The 23,305-nt window shown below is 39.8% G+C and overlaps 1 pseudogene; it reads left to right on the forward strand.

The window, feature by feature from the left end:
• Window positions 1-363: 363 nt before the first annotated feature.
• Window positions 364-17,290, forward strand: LOC147898536 (uncharacterized; annotated as a pseudogene).
• Window positions 17,291-23,305: the final 6,015 nt, after the last annotated feature.

Here is a 23,305-nt window from a genome sequence, read left to right on the forward strand (position 1 = left end):
AAGTGAGTCTTATTTTTGGCCTTTGTACTGATGTTTCCTTCACTCGTGTGTACTCCTTCCACCCGTGTGATCTTCCTTGCACTTGTCTTTTTTTGTCTATTGGATGAGAGAAGATTTGGTGGCGACAAAGAAGAGGAAACAAGTGAAAATGAAAGATATATGGGTAGGCGGCCGGTTTTGTTTTAGGTTTAACACAGACTGTCGCATGTAAAAGTGCATGTATCTTTGCATATGGGGATTACTAGCCACATGTATACATGTGTTTTCACATATTGTAGCCATGCTAGTATACGTGATTTTACATAGTCTAAACTTCAATTAAAAAATTGGTTGTAGTTTTGCTTTTATTATCTTGTATACAGGATGTCATCAACTTCCTCAAGTAGTTCTGGTGAGGATGAGACAATGCGTCACCATAATCATGATATGTGGTTGGCACAACGAATCAAGTGTATGTGTAATCAATGTCAAGGATGCATTGTATGAACATGTCGAATTACCTTGAATTACATCTCCATGTTTGGAGAATGGAATCGAACAGGTTTAGAGGTGAGTAGATGTAAATTAATAGTATCCAAATGACTCATGGTGTCCAAACTAATGGAGTTGTAATATATATACTCTAATTGGATCAGTATGCAAATCCACATTCTAACATGGTGCCTTATGCTCAGCATGAGCATGCAAAGCATCGATGAGATGATATTCGATATTCAGGATCTATTGTCAAAGATGAGTGGGAAAGGGAAAACAATAGCCCTGCACCCCACGAAGTTGTGGAAGAGGAAGTGTTTGATGATATGGTATAGCATCTTTTTAGGGATAATCCCAAAGGTATAGATGACGATGATATGAATCAAGAACATCTTTATAAGGCTTCATCGACACCAGTGTTTGAAGGGTGCACATTCTCTATTTTACGTGCTTCACTTGAACTACCAAATCTACAGATAGTTTATGGATGGAGCAATGCAAGTCTTGATGCATTATTGAAGTAAGAATTCTAATTTGAATTAGTGGTTAAAGGTTTTGCAATGAATAAAACTCAATATTTTCAATCGTTACTTGATGATATGAAATGTAGGCTATTATCAAACATGCTTCCAAAGGGGAATAGACTACCAACCTCAAGAGACATAGTGAGGCACTATGTGACACCTCTTGGAGGATTACATTATGACCGCATACATGCATACATCAATGATTGCATTCTCTTTCACGGGATGCATAAAGAGGCTCGACATTTTCCCACTTATGAGGTATAGAACAGATGTGAAGAGTTTTGATGTACCTCGTAAAGTCTTGCGATACTTTCCTATAATTCTCGCATCAAGCACATGTTCAAGTGCAAATCCATAGCTGAGCTCATGTCATGGCATTCCACACATCAATCGGATGATGGCATGTGGAGAATTCCTGTAGACACTCTTGCTTGGAAGCATATTGAAGATGAGTGGCCCAGCTTTAAAACAGAGCCCAAAAACTTGAGACTTGGCCTAGGCATGGATGGAGTGAATCAATCTGGTTTCAAAAGTATTGCATACAGTAATGTTTTTCAATCTTATCTTGTGTAGTCTCTAATTGGATTATAGATCCCATGAAGAATCTGATTCGACATCTCTTGTGTAGGTACTCCATTTTTTTCAAACTACCATATTGGAACCATCTTAATATGAACCATCTTCTTGATCCCATGCACATCTTCAAGAATGTAGCATCTGGTAAAGATGTTACTAGTAAATGAGACAATGTCACCATATGGGAGGACTTGCACATTGCAGGACGGATGCATCAAGCTTGGCCATGAGAGGAGGATGGACACGTTTGTATTCTGTGTGCACCATGGATTATATCAAAGTAAGAGGAGATGCAGGTAAAGGAAGCCATCACTACTTTGTGTACTCCCACTGGATGCATAAGATCATTGAAGGGAGCCTTCACAACCACTAAGAAAAGAGGTGTTGAGCAGCTATATGGGTTGAAGTCCCACGATTGGCACAAGATGCTCCAAGAAAGTGTTTTCCAGGTCTTATATGTTGAAATTGTTATATTTTTTAATGCTATCAACCATATATACATGTGCTCTTATGTGTGTAGTTCATACTACCTACTAGCATCGACCGTTGTGCAAACAAGAGTTTGAAAAAATGTATTTATAAGATGGGCGAGCTTGTGAGGTATGTAAAACCCATGTCAAATCAGCCTTCATTATATCTTGCACTTTGATTTGATAGTTTTTAAAAATGAATGTGCATGAGATATAACATACTATTCATTTTTTTTAGATATGTTAGCTCCAAAGCAATTGATCCAGCCACGTTGGATGGTGTGCGTGTTATGGCAGTGGAGGTGGTTTGTTTGATAGAGGAAACTTTTCTGCGAACCAATCTCACAAGCCAACTACATCTCATTGTGCATTTGGTGGACAAAATAGCTTTATGTGGCACTGTGCATGTGTAAGAAAATAATATGTCTGTGCTCAACAAATAACAGGATCTCGTACGCAAGAGAGAAAACAAGATAGTATGGAGAATAAAAAATTTATTACTGCAGAACTGATACAATAGATGGCACTGCCTCCCAGCCGTGCGCTCTTGTGAAAGAAGCTTCGATGGCATGCTGGAAATAGTAAAAGACGAAGGCTGAATGCTAAGGAATAATGGTTGCTATAGCCAGTGATGAAATGGGCTTCACGGGCTTGCTCTTATATAGCCACCAGTCTAGTCGGTTAGGCTCAATTGGGTGACCGACCCAGTCTGCCCAAAACGATCGACTGGGGGTCGGTCCCGAAATAGGCCACCGACCATACGATAGAACCGGTGCACAAAACAGAGCAACTAACCTACGATTACCATTCAGCCCACAGCCATCCAGGATCATCTGACGCCCCAAACGGGCCCCGTAACCCGAGAGTGGGGATGCCTCGGGAAATGCTCCATCTACCCTCAATGCGGTCAATCAAGGGATGCCTTTCCGCACTTGCATGTAGCCTAGTTGGCAGTGTGCCAACTCTATCTGAAGCCGTCCAGCCATCAGGCCACACATGGCCCCCATCTGGTGTCCAAACCAGGACCTACCAGATAACCGAGCAACTCAAATGCCTTCTCCTCATATGGGGGGCTTATAAGTAGAGTTAGCTGGTTCCCGCGTAGTTACACGAGAGTGGAGCATTGATATCTAACAACATGCACGTTGGATGTTCTTTCTAGAGTGCTTCATGAAGACCTTAAAAGAATTTGTGAGACAAAGTGCCAGGCCCAAAGGAAGCATGGTTGAAGGTTGGTTGATACAAGAATCTCTTGTTTATATTTCAAAATTTTTTGGTTAAGTGGACAACTCTTTGCCGCGACTATGGAGTAATGAAGAGGACTTGAGGATGACTTCTATTGTGCCTCAAGGAAAAGAACAAAAGTAATTGACAAAGCATTGATTGATGATCTTAATTTCACTTGCATCCTTAATAGTGATGTGATGAGTAGATGCGTTACAAGATATGAGGATGAAAAGGCAAGAAGGCAAGCAAAAAGAGCTCTAATTTGGAGGCAACATGTAACACACTGTACTTTCATAATCGCGAACAAAAAATCAAGACAATAATCACGAATTGAACAAGAAGGAAGATTCAAATTTGAATCAAACTGATAAGATTTTACAAGAATTTCAAGGAAGAAGCACTCCGTGAAGGAGCTCGTACCACCCGTCCACCCCCGAGCTATCTCACTCTTGCTCTCACTCACATGAAGATGATCAAATCTCACTCTCACTCACACTCTCACTAGCACTCTCAAAAATCTTGATCTTGTGTTCTCATTCATGCTACCTCGATCTGTGTGCCTCTTTTTTTTACCAAAGAATGCCTCCTCTTCTTTTATAGCCTTTCTAGACTCCAAAAAAGTGGCCAAAAGCCAAAATTGACCAAAAGCAAGCTTTTCTTGGAAAGCGTGTGCTTTTACCATCTTTAACGTGCGCTTTTGCTAGCATGCAAAATCTAGACACTTCTTTTTTTTTCTTTAAAGTATATAAAATAGCCCTATTTGGAGTATCGCTGCGCCCGCCTCGTAGATCCGATAAATGAGCTCAATAGCTCATCGTGAAGATCGAACCCTCTTCTTTCCCTTTGCATTTGACCTTTCATGGTTAACTCTTCCATCTGGACCTCCGTCTAATACCTGCAACTCTTGACACGGAAATCTAGATGCACTTTTTAGCTTAAAACCACTATGTTAGCAACTTCAAACCTCCATACAAGCATGAAAATGAATGAACCACAAAATTTATACTAGGATAAAGTTTTTCTACTCAAAAGGATCTAAAACTCTCTCATACAGAATTTCTTCAAATTACTCCTCTAAACTTCTCCAATTTAAGCTGCAAAATCAAGCCGACACAATAATGGACAAAAAACCAAAATTTTCCAACCAACACAACTTTCTCAAAACCTTCAAAACATCAAAACCATACATTTTGAACACTAACTGCGATATACATTCCAAAATATTGCATATACAAAATTGGAGCATCACATCCACCCCCTCTTCAAGAACTCTGTCCTCAGAGTTTGAAGGAAGCAAACTAAGTAAGTAAAGCATCTAAGTCTACCCATGAAGCATCTTCAACAGGATAAGCATCCCACTTAAGCAAAACTTCTTCTATTGTTCTATTCCTAAGATGCTTCGTACTCCTATCCAAAATATATTATATATTGAGGTTCAACTTTCAAAGTCCCATCCTCCATAATTCTAGATTTGTCCTGCAAAATGTGATAAGGGTTGGCAACATAAGATTTCAATAAACAAGCATGGAAAGAAATAGCCAAGTTTCCATCATCCTGAAGTCCATCCAAAAAGAGAAAATTGACTATCTATCATCATGTCATTCTGATAGTAGGGCATACTATCCAGTCATAGCCTCAGTAGCATCCACAACATACCCACTTATACATGGCATGACCAATCCACTACAACATACCACTAGCCATGCATAAATGGCATACATGTAATCACATGGAAACCATCCATAAGCATACAAAATATCACTATAAAACAACCTCCTGGCAATGCATGGATGGTAAAGTCCAATGCCAATCCAATGGCATAACAATAAATGCCGCTGTACAATACCCAAGTAACCATCGTGCAATGCAACAATGTGGCATACATACATCCATGCCCTGCTGCATATACAAAATCAATAATCACTAGCATAAGCATCAAGCCCAACCAGTGGTGTAAGCATCCAACACCAAAATAATCCTAGCATAACATCAAAAAGGTACAATGGTGCATTATACCCATGGCCACACAACTGATCATAGTGTCCCATACCAACTCAAGTACCAATCCAAGCATGAACCATAGAATAGCTAGTACCACCATGTGCTACAAGAGAACTATCAGTGTGCTTGGAACACCAACACCTACTGCAAGGTATAAAAACCCAAAAACCACCATGCAACCTAGCATACCATATGCAAATTCCCCTGAATAAGATGATCATGGAATGCCTAACCAAATGATAAAAAAACAACCCAATCATGCTCTGCATAAATGCAGAGAGAATGCTAGCACATAGGGATATGCAATGTAGTCATAAGTAGTACTGTTTAATGCAGTGGAGAATGGTGAGTGCATATGCAAACACAGAGAGGTTAGTCGATGCCGATGTCAATACTAAATCACTCCACTAAAATTACCACACTTGGTTACATATGTCCCAGGATGCTTAAGGTCTCAACCTCCCCTACCATCACTCAGCTAGTAGGATGAGGCAGCAGTTCCGAACTCACACCCATGGCTTATTGTCTCATTTAGGTGAGATGGGACCATTCCCAACTCACACCCATGGCTCATTGCTAGGTGACAGGTCTAACATGGACCAGGCCTAGGCCCACCATGTCTCTCCCATCCAGAGATTTCTCAACAGCTACCATGCAAGTGTCATGCAAGTGTAGTGCACAAATTAAATGCCGAAAAACCCATCCAAGACTCCCATCTAATCCTAGATATCAGCATGGCCGAAATGATGTCAAGTAACCAATGGTCCATCCACTCAGCCTCATAGCGTCCTCACAAGTACCTGATAGAAGACTGGCTCACCAATCCCTCAAGCGCATCCCCTCTCAACTCACTGAAAGGTCAGAAGATACAGCATTGAATACTCACCCAAGTGACATAGTCAACACTAACCATATTACATCCGACTGACAATAGTCGAAACAAAAATTAAAATCAAGCAAAAATCATAGTTTCCTTCATCTTGGTGTTTGGTGTTCATTGTCTCTCTCCCTTACACTCTTGATGCTATGATTATGAATCGATTCCCCTTTCACCACACTCATGTTTCCTTCTCATTCCCTCCTCCCCCTCGATTTATTAGCAACATGGAATGAATCCAAGGAAGGTGTTTGTGACACCACTGCGCAATTGCATATGAGACAACTCTCACTAGGAAGTGGTTTGGAGGACGAGCTCTCCATAGCGGCTTGGCTGGAAGATCCCCATGACACATGAGTCTCCGCTTGGAGCTTAACATGTATACCATTGTACTTTGAGCATGTACAATTTCATGTAATGAGAATTAATCATTGTCTTAATAACTCCCATTTTTCTTACCTTTTCCATTTCATGCATTGATACTGTATGCCATTGTACTTTGAGCATGTACGGTTTCATGTAAAGAGAGTTAATCGTTGTCTTCATGACTCCCATTTTTCTTTCCTATCTCATTTCATGCATTGAAACATGTATTTATTTCTCTTTTTATTCATTTATTATTTAAATATTATAGTTTTGTTAAACACGAAGAAAGCAGAATCATGTGCACTAAAGTTAATTTCCTCATATACACATATGGGCATTGGGGCCGCTCCACCTCCAAATAGTCACTAGATGGTCGTGAAACTTTGCAAGATGAAGAAAACCACTTGGCCCAAGGCCCATGAAAATTTTTGTTGTGATCTAATGATGGAATCTATGGCTTTTTTCCACATGTGCACTATTTTCAGCAAATTGGATCATTCCATCTTCTATGTGGCACATTCGGCATGGGATCGTCATGGAACTTTGCAAGGCAAACGAAACCAATTATCTCAAGGCTTGTGCAAACTTTAAATTATGATCTAATGGTGGAATCTACAACACCATATTCAAAATTTCATCAATGTCCACATTTTTTGAGTTGCTTATTCCCATGGTTTTTCCTATAATTTTTTAAACATAATTTGCTTTTGAAAAATCATGCTTTCTAAAAACATATATTGTACAAAACCACTTTGACATGATTTCAATCTCATGTCATAATCGGAAAGAAACTTTGATTGAAAAAAGAAATGGAACTACCAAAATAGTTATACCAAGTACTTTGCACATCTAGTTGCCTAATGTAATTTTGATCCTAGAACACATGAAAAGATCATTGTTCTCTAAGAGAGGTGGTGTATATATGCTCAAAATAAAGGGAGAGACATGGTAGGATCATGGAAACAAGATCACATGATAGGGACAATGAATTTTGATTGAGTTAATTGTATTCATGAAGTGATGCCCATAATATAGCTAAGAGATACGTCCATTGATGACATCAAAGGTGAGCTCACTAATAGAAAACCAAGCTCTCAGATTCTCTCCATTACAAACACCACCAAGTCCCTATAGTCACTTAATGATGTGGTTACTAACCACCAACTCATCATAGCTACTAGCTACATACTGGTTGTCACACACATGTAACCTTAGGCATACACACTGAAGCACACTCTTAAGCACACATCACTAGACCCTTGGTCATATCCCCATCAACACAAAAAATTTGTCCAACATTTCCCCTCACAAATTGATGACCTCACCCTAGTTTTAGTCCATGCCATGCTTCTTGGGATCCACTCATGTAGTGGCATCACTCATGACCCCAACCTTGTAGTTAATTTCTATCTGCAATTCTAGGACACAATGGGACCTAAGCCTATTGATTGAGGCATGGATCTCACTCTAATTTGGATTTTATGTACAAGAAATAGAAAAATATATTGAGTAAGAGAAGGACATAACCAATGAAAAGTGCTACTAGTCCACCAAATACGAAATGCAATTGGCATGCCATCAATTACAACTATTTAAGAATTTGTGGGGAGATTCGATTCGCATACATGGCTGCCTTGAGGATTAGTCTGATGTTGCCTACTATGGAAAGTGGTTCAGATCTTTTTTATGGAAGAGGGTTTTATTCTTCTATTTTGGCTTAAAGATTTACCAGACTTTGGTACGAAGCAAATGACAATGCTAGGATTTTATTGTGGAAATGGTATTATCGTTGAGCCTATGCTCCCCTTACTGTTTATACTACAAATCCTTGAAGATTCTAATATTGTAAAGATCTTCCATCGGAATTAATACCATCTACTCCTCTTCTTTTCTATAGAGTTCTCTATGCCAACTTAGTATCATCACATGAATATAATTCAAATAAGTATTAAAAATACAAAATACACTCCTCTATGCATGTGTCTAAGTAATCATTTGTCTATAGTATTCCACATGATCAAGCTACCAGCTTTGTGAGACTTAAATAATTAGCACAGTGGTCTTCACTCTACTAATCACATGCATGAAAGCCATGCATGTCTAGGAATCATGGCTACACAATGAATGTTCATCACATTCTTAAATTGACTTAACCAAATCTTTCCAATTGGTAAATCAAAACCAATTCAAGTGCTTGTAATTTTCAGCTTGGTAGCCCATGAAAACTCAACCAATCCTCCTTCAACTAATCAACACAATGGCCAACACTCTACTATCTCACATGTGTAGAAATTGTGGCTAAACTTTGAATCATCATCACATTCTCAAATTAATGCCACCTCAATGGCTATTCAAACAATCAAATTGGCTAGGATTAGTTGGCATTTCCCTATTATGACAAATGCAAAGATCCAATACAATTATCTTAAGCAGACAAATTGTCGAGTCATGTATGACATACCATGCTTAGTCTTTCTGGTGCACCAAGTTCATGTTCAGGAAAAACATTTCTTTGTCTTCTCCTATTCTCAGTACTCAAAGCACACTAGATGTTTCACTAGTGCATTTCCTTCACATTTCCTCGCTAAGAGTAACACCAAGAACATCATCAAGTGTGTTTGCACCAGAAACAGAGTTACAGTGTGTGAAATATTTCTGTAAATAAAAATTGTACAGAGGATGATGTAGGAGAGAGCCATGTACAGCTTGGCAGGGTTTTTGTGATTTGCTGAGCAAAAACTAAAAAAAGGTTAGAGAGAAGGTAGAGAGAGGTAGAGGTAACTGTAAAAATATATTTTACTTGGAACCTCTCAAATTTACTGGACACATGTCAATGAAGGGGACTGAGTGAGGATCCGGAATATATATTCAGTTCCACTCAGTTGCAGATAACAACAGAGATAAAATTCAATGTGCAAAAAGTGTGCAGAGAGAGAAAGAAGAGAGAGAGTGCACATTAATTAAAAAACTTCGTTTTTAAGTTTTTGAAGGAGTGTATGAGTGTACAGTGATGAGGCACTGACTGGGTGATGAGATGCCATGTGACTAGATGGTGGGCTATGATTGGACTGCCACATGTCAAAAGGAGCTTCAATTCAAACTGTGCGTCACTCCCAGATCAGAAGGAAGCTAGTGGAGGCACTGAATGTCAGTTCCACAGCCACCAGAGGACATGCAGGGTGCTGGATGTCAGTAAGAGAGCATGCATACTGTTTCAGGCAGGCTGGGAGTGGGTTAAGGCAGCAGAAAGAGCTCATTTTGAGAACGCCCTGAAGAAGAGAGCAGGAGGGAGCAAGGACCAGAGCCAGAGCAGCTTGCGGATGAGCCAGACGTGCAGTCTTCGAGCCGAGAGAGCTGGACTAGCACCAGGTAGGCTGTAGACAGTAAGTACTTGGCAGGTAGAGCACTTCCATCGCGGGAAGTTGCTGTAATTTGCTGCCCTTGGGTGTCAAGAGAGGTGAGAAGTGAGTTTTTGCTAAAAACAGGAGCCAGAACTGAGAAAAGAGCAGGAGGAAGGCAGAGGACTCAGAGAACAGAGCTGAAACAGAGCTTGGAAGAGCAAATTTGCAGGGCGAGCTGAAATTTGTCAGGTAGGGAGCTGAAATTTGTCAGGTAGGGAGCCAAAAATTGCATACTGGTGCAGTAGGAAACAGGGCGACCTGAAAAAGAGAGCCCTGGGTCAGTAGTAGGCATAGAACCAGGAGGGAAAAGAGAGGTAGATTTCTGATTTTCTGATTTTTTGATGCTTGTTGCATGAAATTGCTGGAATATGATGTCTGGAAGAGGAAAAAAACAAAAAACAGGAGTTTTGGACTGAATTTTATCAGGAAAAATAGGTGGCTGCTGTATTCTGGTACAGTAGAAGCTGTAGAAGTGATTTAGCTTCAAGCAGGGTGCTGAAATCTGAAAAATCAGAGCTGTTTCGTTGTGTGGTAGCTGAGGGCATCAATAAGAGATGATTTACAGGGTTTTATTGCAGAAAGGGAGCAGTTTGACTAGCTGTCCAAAATCTTCAGCAAGGAAATGTTTCTTGTCTTTGAGATGAGCTTGGATGTGGAAGCTATAATTGTACCCAGAGACGCTCAGTATGTGGTGGTCCTTAATTCTATCACAGAGGAGAGGTGGATCCTGATATTACAGATTACAGACGAGGCTGCCGCAGGCATGGAGTTTCCCTGCCACCTTTGGCCATGAGAGCTATTTTATGCAACTGATTTAATCCCAGAATACGAGTTCTTTTGAGTAGAAATTGAGAGACAGGATATATCAGAACTCGAGAACTGTTATTCAAAGACTTTTGTATAATTGGATCTAAGAACAGTGTGTGAATATGTATTTGGTGATAGAAGTAGATAGTGAAATAGAGATCATAGAGTTTGACTGGGTGTTTGAGTATGAGATAGTTTTTTATGTCAAGGATTTGGACATTTGGCATTTGAACTTGTACGTAAATGAGGAAGAGTGGAGAGACATCGAAATGCCAGATGATAGTGAGTTGCCAGACGAAGTTATGTGGTTTTGTTTGTGTACAGATGAGGAACTTGATGACGTAATGTAAATATACAAATCAAGGACCTCCCACGCTTCAACTGTCATGGTCACAAGCTTCTTTGCAATCCCGCCTAATGGCAAGAATAGATACTTTTGATATAGATAATATTCAATCTGCATCTTCCACTGCTGGTAGTTCTTCCCATTGAACTTCTCGATTTTGAACTTGCCTCCTTCTGCCATGGCTACCACTCAAACTAGGATATGTCCTTTCCAACGAGTCAATGAGCGTTGCTTAACCCAGAGTGAATGCCTCCAGTTACAGATAGGCTTTGATTCCAATTGTTAGGAGCAACATGCTAGTGGAGCAACAATGTGAAGAAGAACATGCGCAAATATACGATGCATAAGTTCACAATAATGGAAGAGAGAGCAAGACAGATTTACGTGGTTCACCCAATGGGGACTACATCCACGAAGAAATAGCTAGACAATGTTTTCTTATCATGAGACAAACAAATACAAGCTTTAGTGTGCTACCAAGTGCAACGACATGCTACAGCACTCTCACAGTGTTCTACACACCACAAAACGGCCTATCTACCACTTTTCTTATGTGAGCCAAAATTGCCATAATTTCACCACCAAATCAACCAATTTTAGCGTGATTTTTTACTTCGAGGATGATGTTCCTAAACCCTTGCCAAGGGAGCCTAAAGAGCTGTTGCCAATCCCCCTTGGAAACCCTCGGCGACCTTGTCCACTCAGAGTGGCACAAAATACCTTGGGTCCCAAGCTCAGCATAGAAACACCCTCTTCACAAGAGATCAGGCTCCACATACAACACTGTGTTAGAAAGCATCCGTAAGAATCTCACATATTGAAGTATAGTCAGGCTTTCTTTGGCTGGTAGGGCACTTGTGCTCAATCAAGTGTTGTTTCCGACTATGTGGTACTTGGCTTCTTGCTGGTGTTTTCATGGTGATAGCATCAAATAGGTCTAATAGTTACTTAGGAACTTTCTCTGGAGTGGTGGGGATGGCTCGATAGACACTAGAACCTAGTGTCTTGGGACTCTATCTGTTAGATATCAATGCCCCACTCTCGTGTAACTACGTGGGAACCAGCTAACTCTACCTGTGAGCCCCCCAAATGAGGAGAAGGCATCAGAGTAGCTAGGTACCCAGTAGGACCTAGTTTAGACACCAGATGGGAGACATATGTGGCCTAATAGCTGGACGACTTTAGATAGAGTTGGCACACTGCTAACTAGGCTACATGCAAGTGCGGGAAGGCACTCCATGACTGACCGCACTAAAGGTAGATGGAGTATTTCCTAGGGCAGCCCACCCTTTGGTTGCGGGGCCCATTTAGAGCACCAGATGATCCCAAATGGCTCTAGGCTAGAGGGCATCGGCCATTTGACTGGGCCAGAAAAGGGCATCGGCCATTTGACTGGACCAGAAAAGGGCATCAGCCATTTTTGACATGGTAGACTAGGCTCTATATAAGAGCAAGCCCATAACATCCATAAAACATCACAAGCTTTAACAACCCAATTTCTTAGTATTCAGCCTCCGTCTTCTACTATTTCGAGCACGCCATCGAAGCTTCTCTCATAGGAGCACACGGCTGGGAGGCAACGCCATCTATTGTATCAGTTTATAATAATCAATTTTTCAATTCGCCATACTTTCAGTTTTCTCTCTTGCATACGAGATCGTCTTATTTGTCTATCATAGACAATGTATTGTTTTCTTTCACTATCTTACGATTCTTGATCTAGACATGCTGAGTAGAGCTCTGTTCGTCAAGCTTCTTGTTCAGGGCATGACTTCGAGAGATCAACCATGGAATAGCTTTTGTTACATGGTATTTTATGTTGCACTTCCATAGCAGCAGGTCAATGGACAAGAAGTGTCGGTTGGATTTTCTTGTTAGATTAGCACACATATCCTTGTTCTCCATTGGTGAGAAGACTCGTTTAGATTTGGGATAGTTTCCTTCCATCTCTCATCCATGTACCTTCTATGAGGGAGGAGATTGCCAGATAGCCACTTTTTCATAATACTTGGTGCTCTATCAAGGTGTTACGCAGGCAGTGAGCTCAAATCTAGACTTGCTACATGGCATACTCAAGGTTTGACTAAGTCGGTGTGGCTGGTTCAAGGGAGGCTAGAGCTCACAGAGATCACTATTGCATACAATTTTGGACCTCTCCCGTAGGCACGTCTAGATTGTAGATCATGAGAGCCATCCCCCAATAGTGGAGAGAGATTCTTACTAAGCCACAGGAGGATATAAACGTGCTTTCATTTGGTCTAGGTGTTTCAATGAGGTCGACATGTGTACATGTGAGAGGTTGGGACTTGCACCTTTCATTTATTACCCTTCGGATATGTCTCATAGACTCATTCCTTTGCAACCAATGATTTTTTTTGGCCTTGTCTGGCAGAGGATTAGGGTTGTGGGTTGCCTAGGAAGCTTTGGTCACTTAATCCTTATTTTGGAGGACCCTAGGTGGAGATTGTGGAATTTTCAAGGGAGACCTCTAGCAGAACTTGATTGGGATCCAAGTGAGTGGTCTTGGCCAGCTCCTTCCCGTTCACCTTATCATGTGCCTTTCTTCCAATATTCTACAAAGATTGGTTATAGGATTCAACGGAGAGCTCATCATCACTCTCCTTCAGTTGTTCGTCATTGGCGGTCATAGCAAATCATAGAGCAGCTCATGGCGAGTTATTGGACTCACTTTTGAGGGATTGCTAGAGCCAAGAAAGTTTCATAGTTTCTTTGGCTTGCTATTCACAAGGTATTTCATTGGGTTCATGGTGGCAACAAATGGGCATACCTTCTTTATGTATGAGATGCTAGCTTATGGAGGAGTCCTGCAAGCATTGCTTATGAAGTTGTCACTCACCGAGAGTGGTTTGGACCACAGATTGTTTTCCTACATTACCTCTCACTCCTTCATGATGACTTCGGGAGTAGCTCTTTGGGGTAGAGGATCTGGTGCATTTTATTTATATGAGTCAGAGGCAAGTGATCATACTTTCTTCAAGCAAGCTTGACAGAGACATGGTCCTTCACACTCAAGTATTATGGATCCGTAGGACTTGTTGCTGCTGATTCCTATTCCAGCTCAAGATTCGCTCCCCTCGTACTCTCAGGCAAGTTCGGCTTAGGAAGTGATTTCGAGCATTACTTTGTGGTGGATTTGGTGTTCACGTTGTGCTCATGTTTTGGGTGGCCGTCCTTGTATGGAGGCTGATATACTGACTTCTATTTGGGCCGAGATTGTCTTTTGCATTTGCAGCCAATGGGAAAGATGTACCAGGTCCTCTACTACATCCCACACGAGGCGACATCTTCTAGCAGACGCATGACATTCTCATAAGATGAGGACATGAGAACTTTCCGTTAGGGTAAAAGACACTTATTGTAAAGATATGGCACACGAAGGGAAGAAAAACATAATAATGTGTTGAACATCAAGAGTAGTAGAAATGACATGATTACATCTCGCAAGGTGAAAGAAACATTCCTTCTGCCCACGGTGCGATTAGAGTGTTTCGACTCATTTCAAACACTCTTATCGCACCGTGAGCGAAAAGAATGTTTCTTTTGACAGTCAGGAATTTCGCTTCCTTTGCCATATCATTCCAATAAGTGTCCTGAGCAAAGGAACCTTCACCTCACTCCATCGGCAATGGAAAATTCCTCACGCCTACGGTGCGAGGACGAAGCTTCAAAACAATCAAATGGACATAATCGCTCGGTGGGCGGAAGAAACAGCGGAAGTAGGAAAGTGGTGGTTGTAACATTCCTTCCCATGGTGCGATATATGTTCGAGAAAAGTCGAGAAGACGTCAATTTGTGCGCCCAATTTACAACAAGAGAAGTAATCTCTGCGCCTACGGTGCGATAACGTCTTTTCGACTGTTCTCAAGCACTCTTATCGCACCATGGGCAAAAGGATTGTTTCTTTTGATATTATTACATCCTACAAGGTGAAAGAAACATTCCTTCCGCCCACGATGCGACTAGAGTGTTTCGACTCATTTCAAACACTCTTATCGCACTGTGAGCAGAAGGAATCTTTCTTTTGACCGTCGGGAATTTCGCTTCCTTTGCCATATCATTCCAATAAGTGTCATGTGCAAAGGAACCTTCACCTCATCCGTCAGCGATGGAAAATTCCTCCCGCCTACGGTGCAATGACGAAGCTTCAAAACAATCAAGTGGACATTATCGCTCGGTGGACGAAAGAAACTGCAGAAGTAGGAAAGTGGTGGTTGTAACATTCCTTCCCATGATGCGATATGTGTTTGAGACAAGTCGAGAAGATGTTGTCAATCCATGCGCCCAATTCACAACAAGAGAAGTTATCTCTGCGCCTACGGTGCGATAATGTCTTTTCCACTGTTCTCAAGCACTCTTATCGCACCGTGGGTGGAAGGATTGTTTCTTTTGACATTATAACATCCCACAAGGTGAAAGAAACATTCCTTCCGCCCACGGTGCGATTAGAGTGTTTCGACTCATTTCAAACACTCTTATCGCACCGTGAGCAGAAGAAATGTTTCTTTTGACCGTCGGGAATTTCGCTTCCTTTGCCATATCATTCCAACAGGTGAATGCGGTTTATCGCTCCGTGGGTGGAAACTAGGAGTTCAATGGTGCGATAACACCATTTCAAGAGAGTTCAATGCACATTTTCGCTCCGTGGCTGATAACTAGGGAAAACTCGTCGATTCAAGTGGGAAAACTAGGAAATTTATTTCTTTGGAATATAAATATCTATGTACTTGAAATGAATGCAGTCACCTTATATTAAGGAGATCTGAGGATGGCTTTATGTTATGAGACAATGTTAGCGTGATGAGGCTTACATGAAGGTGCTGAGGGAGCTGAGGGAGACGTGAGGGAGATGAAGGTGTATGACACTGTAGAGTGTACATTGGTCAGAAAACGACAAATGATCTTGGAAAAGTGATTTTATAGAATGGTCGACACACGTGCGATAAACGGCTAGTGATGTCATCCACATGTGCGTACAACGGATGTTTCCACGTGGCACCATTGGATGTTACACATATGTCCATTACACATCAGCCCTAATTTTAAGCAAATGAAGGAGTGACACATGGCCATTGGTGCACACGTGTGAGGCAGTGCTATATAAATGCCTTCTCATTACTTGGAACATTTTTTACGAAGTCCTTATTTTCCAAATCCGCTTCTCTGACCCAATCTCTCCGCTACATGTCTCCTTCCACGACCGAATCTCTCCTTCCGCTACCTGTCTCCTTCCGCAACCGAATCTCTCCGCTTCTACAAGGTGCTTGACTATGTCTTTCAAATTGCTCGTTTCTCTTGGATCCAAATTCAGTCTTTGCTCCTTGGGCGATAATATTAGGCCTTCATTGAATTCTATTTTGCATATTTTAATTGATTTCTCTCAATCCTCGAAAGATTTACATTCCACTTTCAAATATGTTCTTTGGAATAATCGTTCGCTTCGTCATTTCTTCTTCATTTGAATTGCCTCTTTGCTCCTTGGGCGACCAAAACAAGGACTTTTACTTGTGCGTCTTCCTTCCGCTCACGGAGCGAGGAGCTGGATTCGGAATTAGCAGAATCTGCTAATCGCTCTGTGGGCGATCTCATTCTATGAATTCTTTTTGTTTGTCGTCTTGAATTCTCCCCCAATGTGTGCTGTACTTAATGTGCTCATCGGGTTCTAAGTCATCGGAATATTCTCATCGTTTAGATGTTTTCATTTGATCATTTGATGTTTCATTTATGTCTCTTGTCGTTTCTTTGTTTTCATTGATGTAGTTTTTTGTAAGAGTTTCTCTTTTCATTGTATCATCAATTTCGGCAACGTGTATGATTATTTTTTTGATGAAAGACCATTCTCGTTGTGCATTAATGGCATACAACCAACTTCCCTTCTCAATGCTTACGTTAAAATTTCTCTCTTTTTCTTGCAGGATATGTCGAATGTTGGTATGTCATCTTTTGGTTACAATCCTGATAATGATAAGGACGATGTTCTCTTAGAGGAAGTCAAGGATGATCCCTCACCAAAGGAGAAGTTATTTGATTTTTTGAGCAAGACAGGGAAAGAAGATTACATTGATAATGTCTATCCAATGTTCAACGTGCCCTTTGTTTTGAAGGAGATGTTGATGTCTTTGATTTCGACCACACTTCAAGAAGAGTGGGAGAAGTTCAACAACATCATTGGTCAAGAAATTTTCAAATTGATTCTTTAGAATATGTTCACTATGTCAACTTAGGTCTATCAGCAGCTGAAATAGCCAACATCAAGAAGAGATGGTATATATTTCCAGATAAGAGGGAAGTGAAGTTCATTCAAATAAACTGTCCAGTTCACAACAAGTATTGCATGATGATGGAATTTTATGTAGCCTTTTTCTCATATTTATTTCTTCACGCGGACTCCAAAGATCCCACTATTGAAGATGAATGTTCAAGCAAAATTCAAAAACTCAATGTCTTTGAAACACGCCTGGAAGAGGAAGATGAGGTCTTTGACCTTGTTTCACCTTCTGAAGAAAGAAAGCTTACGGAGGGTTTCGATGTTGTGGAATTTAAAGCATCAACTATAATTGATGTCAACTCAACACCTATTTCACGAGAGCTGGTTACCTCCAATTTTGTCATTCTTGGTTTGCCATCATTTTTTATCAACGGCAAAAATTATATACTCTTGTCACATATACAAAGACTTTGTAATTTAAAAGAAGATTACACACTTGCCATTATCGCAGATATGTGCATTTCAACTAAGGATTTTCTTGACATAGAGAATGAACACAAAGAGGAATTATTATCCCTGGACTCTGAAGTGATAGAAAATTTTGTTGAGGCCCCAAATGCACTTTCTCTATGCTTTCAAAAGGCCAAGGAAGGTGAAGCTACCCTTCCTACTGAAGAGGAATTTATAGCTCTTCAAAAGAGCATGGGCATTTTTGAAGTTAGAAGAGAAGGATTGCCACCCTTGGATCAAGGAAAAGAGATTGGTTCATCCAATCTTTGGGATGCAGAGAAACGAGAGGGTGATTGAAATAAACAGGTAATTCATCTTTAAACCTTTTACCCACTTCTACCTTTATTCTGATTGATCTTGTAACCCTCTATTTATGTTGCCGATTGATCCTCTAACCCACTATGATTGTTCTTTTTTGCAGATTGAAGTTCCTGATCCAGATAGTTTTTTATCATGTGGCACTAGTGATCGTAGAAGAGTTGGACTTCATGCCTCATTGGCACATTATGCATCTTTTATTGACAAAGAAATTTTTATGGTTTTTCACAATAAATATTCTGATGATGCAAGTATTCCTATACTTGCACTTAAAGCCCTATCAAGATACACGGGCTATTCTTTTATTCCAAAGAATGTAACAAGGATCATGCTTATTGAGAAAACTACTGCAATTCGTATCTTCGGATATGGTCCAGGTTTTTGGCCTTCTAGAGCTAGATATTTTTTGTGTTATTCTGCCTATGCCCTTGGGCATGGTATGAAAAGTGTTGAATCCTTATAGGGTTACACTCGAAAAAAATTCTTATATTATAGAGGAGAAATGCCACAAGATGAAGACTCAAGTGCCAAAAAGCTGAAGAGCGATTTGCTCTAACAATGTACATATGGAGGCTTGTTTATATTTGTAATATTATTTATTCTGGAATCATTACAAGTTATTTCCAAATTTTTCCTTCCCGTGTTCGTGTAAATCTCCATGCAGCATGCCATGCTAGCTCTCCATTTTAACGATGATTTTGCTTTAGCTTCATTTCTAACTACCTTTGCTATTTTGCTAGTTTGAGCTTTTTCCATAGATAATTTTCTTCCAAAAGTATATCTGTAAAACAATTAAACATCTCAACAAGATAATTTGGGCGAGCCTTGCCTCCTCCATGTCTGGTATTTTTGAAGTATACTCCTCTGGCTCGATAATGCAACTTTTCCATTCCTTGTGTACTCCACATGTCAAGGGAACCATATTCATTCATGAAATATGCAGCATAGGCATATAATATATGCTGCCAAAGCAAAGAGAAAGTCATGACATAATCAGGATCTTGAAAAAGCAACCCCTAAAAGAATGATGAAATTATACCATGTAATGTGTAATGTTGGTTTCACCCCATGCGTGCACCATGGCCTTTGTAAAATCTTGAAGCACCTCTTTAAAACTATTGCGCTCTTCTGAGGTTGTCTTTGATTTGTTCATCAATTTCACCATTTTATTGAATGAAGACCAAACTTTTTCATGAGTGACCACAAGACTTGGTTCAGTGCAATCAAAAGTTGTACAGTTACATAGATCCTTCCAAAGCTCCCAAGGCTTTGCAATGTTCTTTGTTTTTTTAGGTCTTTCCAAAAAATGTTTTGCTTTACCGCCACTCATAGACACTTTTTGTGCAATTTCATAACTCAAACCAGAAGCTTTCTTGTCGGTAACAATCCGTACATTACCACCATGGCAATCAGTTGAGTTAAGGAGATCCTCCACCTTTTGAAGAGCTGCATGTTGTCTTTCTTTACGTTGCATTGTAAAGGCATAATCAATATGACACTTTAGCAGGCGGTCAAATATCTGCATGAATGCATGTAAAGTGCAAAAGTGAACATTCCTTAATTCAAAAGGAATAATGGGTTTCCAATTTCTATCAATTAATTGTCTATTAGGCTCAGCTAGCATATTGGCTGACATAACACCACCAATCCAATTGTCAGTGTCTCCATTTAGTGTGTCCTCATCACTTCTTATACTGAACGAGTGCTTGAAATTTCTTCTAGTTCATCAATTAAAGGTTTCAAAAAGCTTCCACCGTGTCTCTTGCTACAGCTTGACAATTGTGGATCAGAGAACAAAAATAGGTATGTTTTTGTGTACCTATCTTTGCTTGTGGCAAAGCAGGTCTTCTTGATGATAGAAATGGGTTTCTTAATGGTTGGTCATACCCATGAAGATATTGATGTGCTGTTTAGTATTTTTTGTGAGCAATTACGGACAAGTCACATAGTAACTCTACTCCATCTTATGAAAACCTTCAATGAGTGCACAAGTTGTAGACCAGCACCTTTTTTGATGACTGAAGTTTTTGACTTTAAGGGTTTCATTGATGGTTACTTATGTGATGGCCAAGATAAACTGATTGGGCATTCAAAGCCATTGCACTTTCGTTTTTTCATGCAGGACGACATCCCCATAATGCAATACAAAATGAATCATACACAAGATCATTGGATGCCAGAAGGGGGTGCCATAGAATTGTGGAAAAGAGACGCTTCGGGTAAAAAACCTTTGTTACCAGTTGGGGAACCGATGCTTCTTCGAATGGGTCCTTATATAAAGGATAGTGGGAAAATGGTCAGTGGTATAAAGGATTACATAAAATATTGGGATAAGCTTAGAATTGACAGAGGATTAGAAGACTCATACTATACATACATAAGCCCAGTCATAGAATATTGGGAGAACATAATCAAGGCACTATCAGAACCCAACATCTAGAGTCAGAGTACAATGAGTCAAAGCTTTTGGCCATAAACGAATCATGAGATAGAACAAGACAACAATATCAACAAAGAGGATTTCATGGGTTTAAAGGCCCTAGAAGACCAATTCTGTGGTCCGCAAAATAAAAGGCCCAAAGATGCATTCCAACCATTAGTAGATGTAAAAAAAGGTGACTTTGTTCTTGTTAGGCCTAGCGAGAACATATATCCAGTTTGGTTGGGCGTCGCAGAGTTAGACATAGAAACCAACGTTGATTCTGAACATTACAATATGATATTGATACAATATTGGGCACCATGTTTGCATAAGAAGAATGCAAGTGACAAAGAAGTGTATGCAAACTTTTGGGAAAAGTTTTGGATGTGCAATGATAAGGATCCTATTCACTAGGAGCATGGAGACTCAATAGTATGTAGTTGGACACATAAAGGAGCCCAAGGGAAGAAAGCAAGAAGATTAAAATTCCACCGACCATGTGTGAAAAAGCACAAGCAAGCCTTGTTGTGGGGGATGAAGTAACATCTCAATAAGAATGACGCTTTCAGGAAGTGCAATTGAATAACATGATCGACCTTATTATTAGTTTTTGCTTTGTTAGTAACAATGTTGTTCAAGGGGAATTCTTTTACATTTTTGTACATGGGGAATTGAGATTACATTTTTGCTAAGTAGTCACTTGTTCATTGTTTCGATTGAACTACCTTTTTTGTTCATGGGAAATCCATCAAACTTCGTTTCTCTATGTATCGTTTCTCATATCGGTAGATTCATTGCAATTGAAAGCTATGTGCTAGTGTAAGCAGTTTCTTGTTCATTGTTGCAATTGAAGAAATATTCTTTCTAAACCATATATACTCCATTCCCAAAATCAATGAAACATAATGTGCATAAATATTGCAAGTCAAATACAATATAAGACATCTAGAACCTTCAAAAAATGAGAAACAGTCTGTTGTTCATTTCACATTTGAATTAGTGTTCTCTATAAACTATATATACTCCATTCCCAAAGTTAATGAAACGTCAAAATCTTGCATAGATTTAAATAAAATCTAAATCATCCATTTGGTTTCAAATTGAATGAAACATAACCAACTTTCAAAATTAATGAAACATTAGTCTTCAAGTTCTATACATAAACAAACCATTTGAAAGATCCATGTTCCATTTTATGTGAAATAAAGGTCCCAAATTGTAACGAATTTGGAAACTCAAGGATCTCTCTTCCCATTTCGTTTTCCCAAAATATAGAGATTGTCCCAATATTACTAATACGGTGTTACACCTCAATATAACTTCTCTTTCCACCATTTAGAATGAGAACCTCAACCACACCATTTGGCATGCTTCACATACCTTTTGCATTCCATCCACTCTAAATTTTGGCAAACTTGCAACAATACTCAGTGTTTGCATAGATTTCAACTTTTGTATGTTCACTTGCCCAATGCGCTTGTGCCATATTTCAATATCTACAATGACACCTCTTCCATACACAAACATAGCAGCCTCCTTTTGGGTTGTGCAAGATGCTTGAAAGCCATCAAATTGGACATAAAATGCAAAATTTCTAGGATCACCCTGCATGCAAATTGAAGAAAGCTTCAAATTAGCACATAATCCACATGGGAGAAATACTCTAATCTGAAATTTATTTCAATGAAAGAGCTACATACATATTGAATTTGGTTTTTGCATTGAATGTGAGAATGACATCTCTCACAAGAAACATTATATCCTTCTTCTTCATCTTTCCAACCATCTCGCAAGGATTGTGACACTTAAGGGTTTGGAAAGGCCATATATGCCTTTCTGCAATGAGATTGTTCACATATTATTGGCAATTCATATGTAGAGTTTGGATCCCAAAACTATTGATATTCTCTACATTTTGTACCATCCCAAAACTCATTTATATATTCAGGTTGCTCATTTTGTTGCTTTCCCAACCATCGCTCTTTGTTACACCACATTGTGAGAAGGTCATGACATATAGAGCGACTCTTAGTTAAAAGTGAGAGTTGTTGATGCAAAGAAACGTAACCAAACACAATCATGTCCTTTCTCATGATGGTGCAGTTCTGACACTTCGCAGAGCACTATAAGCAATCATGCTTGAGCTTTTTGTTTTTGCGAGCATTTGCATCACACAACCAATAAATAACCTCCCCCGAGTATCTATCTTCATCACTAGTTTCATATACCTGAGGACCATGTGCATTACCTTTGCTCCCAGTGCACATATGAAAGCATTGTGCTTGAATCATCCCAAGTCTAGAATACATGTTGTTTAATTGATCCCAACATGTAGGAACTCTAATTCCTTGAAGATCACCATCCCATGTTGGTGGGAGCTGGACTAGCAATGCACCAAGGCTTTCTTTCTTTTTTTAGTAGTATTTTATTTTCCAACCCTTTTCCCTCCCATGTCAATGCATCTTTCTATGATCTTATTTTCAAGGGTTAATTGACTTTGCATATCCTCATCAATGTTTTATTCTAGATCCTCTTCATCTCCCAGAATCATATCATCAAAATAATCCTCCTCATCTCTAGTAACATTGATCTCCCCATCAATATTATCTTCAAAATGGCCTTCAAGATCATGTTCCAATGTCGGAATTCCTAAATTTGTAGCTACCCTTTTATAGCTTTGCTAGACTTTTTTGTCTCATAAAAGTAGAATATAGTACCTCTCGTCTACCACCACAATAGATAGTGCAATTACACCAT

Source organism: Dipteris shenzhenensis, chromosome 9 (genome assembly GCF_047967505.1).
Source record: "Dipteris shenzhenensis isolate YYH24624 ecotype China chromosome 9, Dip_SZ_1.0, whole genome shotgun sequence".
Lineage (NCBI taxonomy): Eukaryota > Viridiplantae > Streptophyta > Polypodiopsida > Gleicheniales > Dipteridaceae > Dipteris > Dipteris shenzhenensis.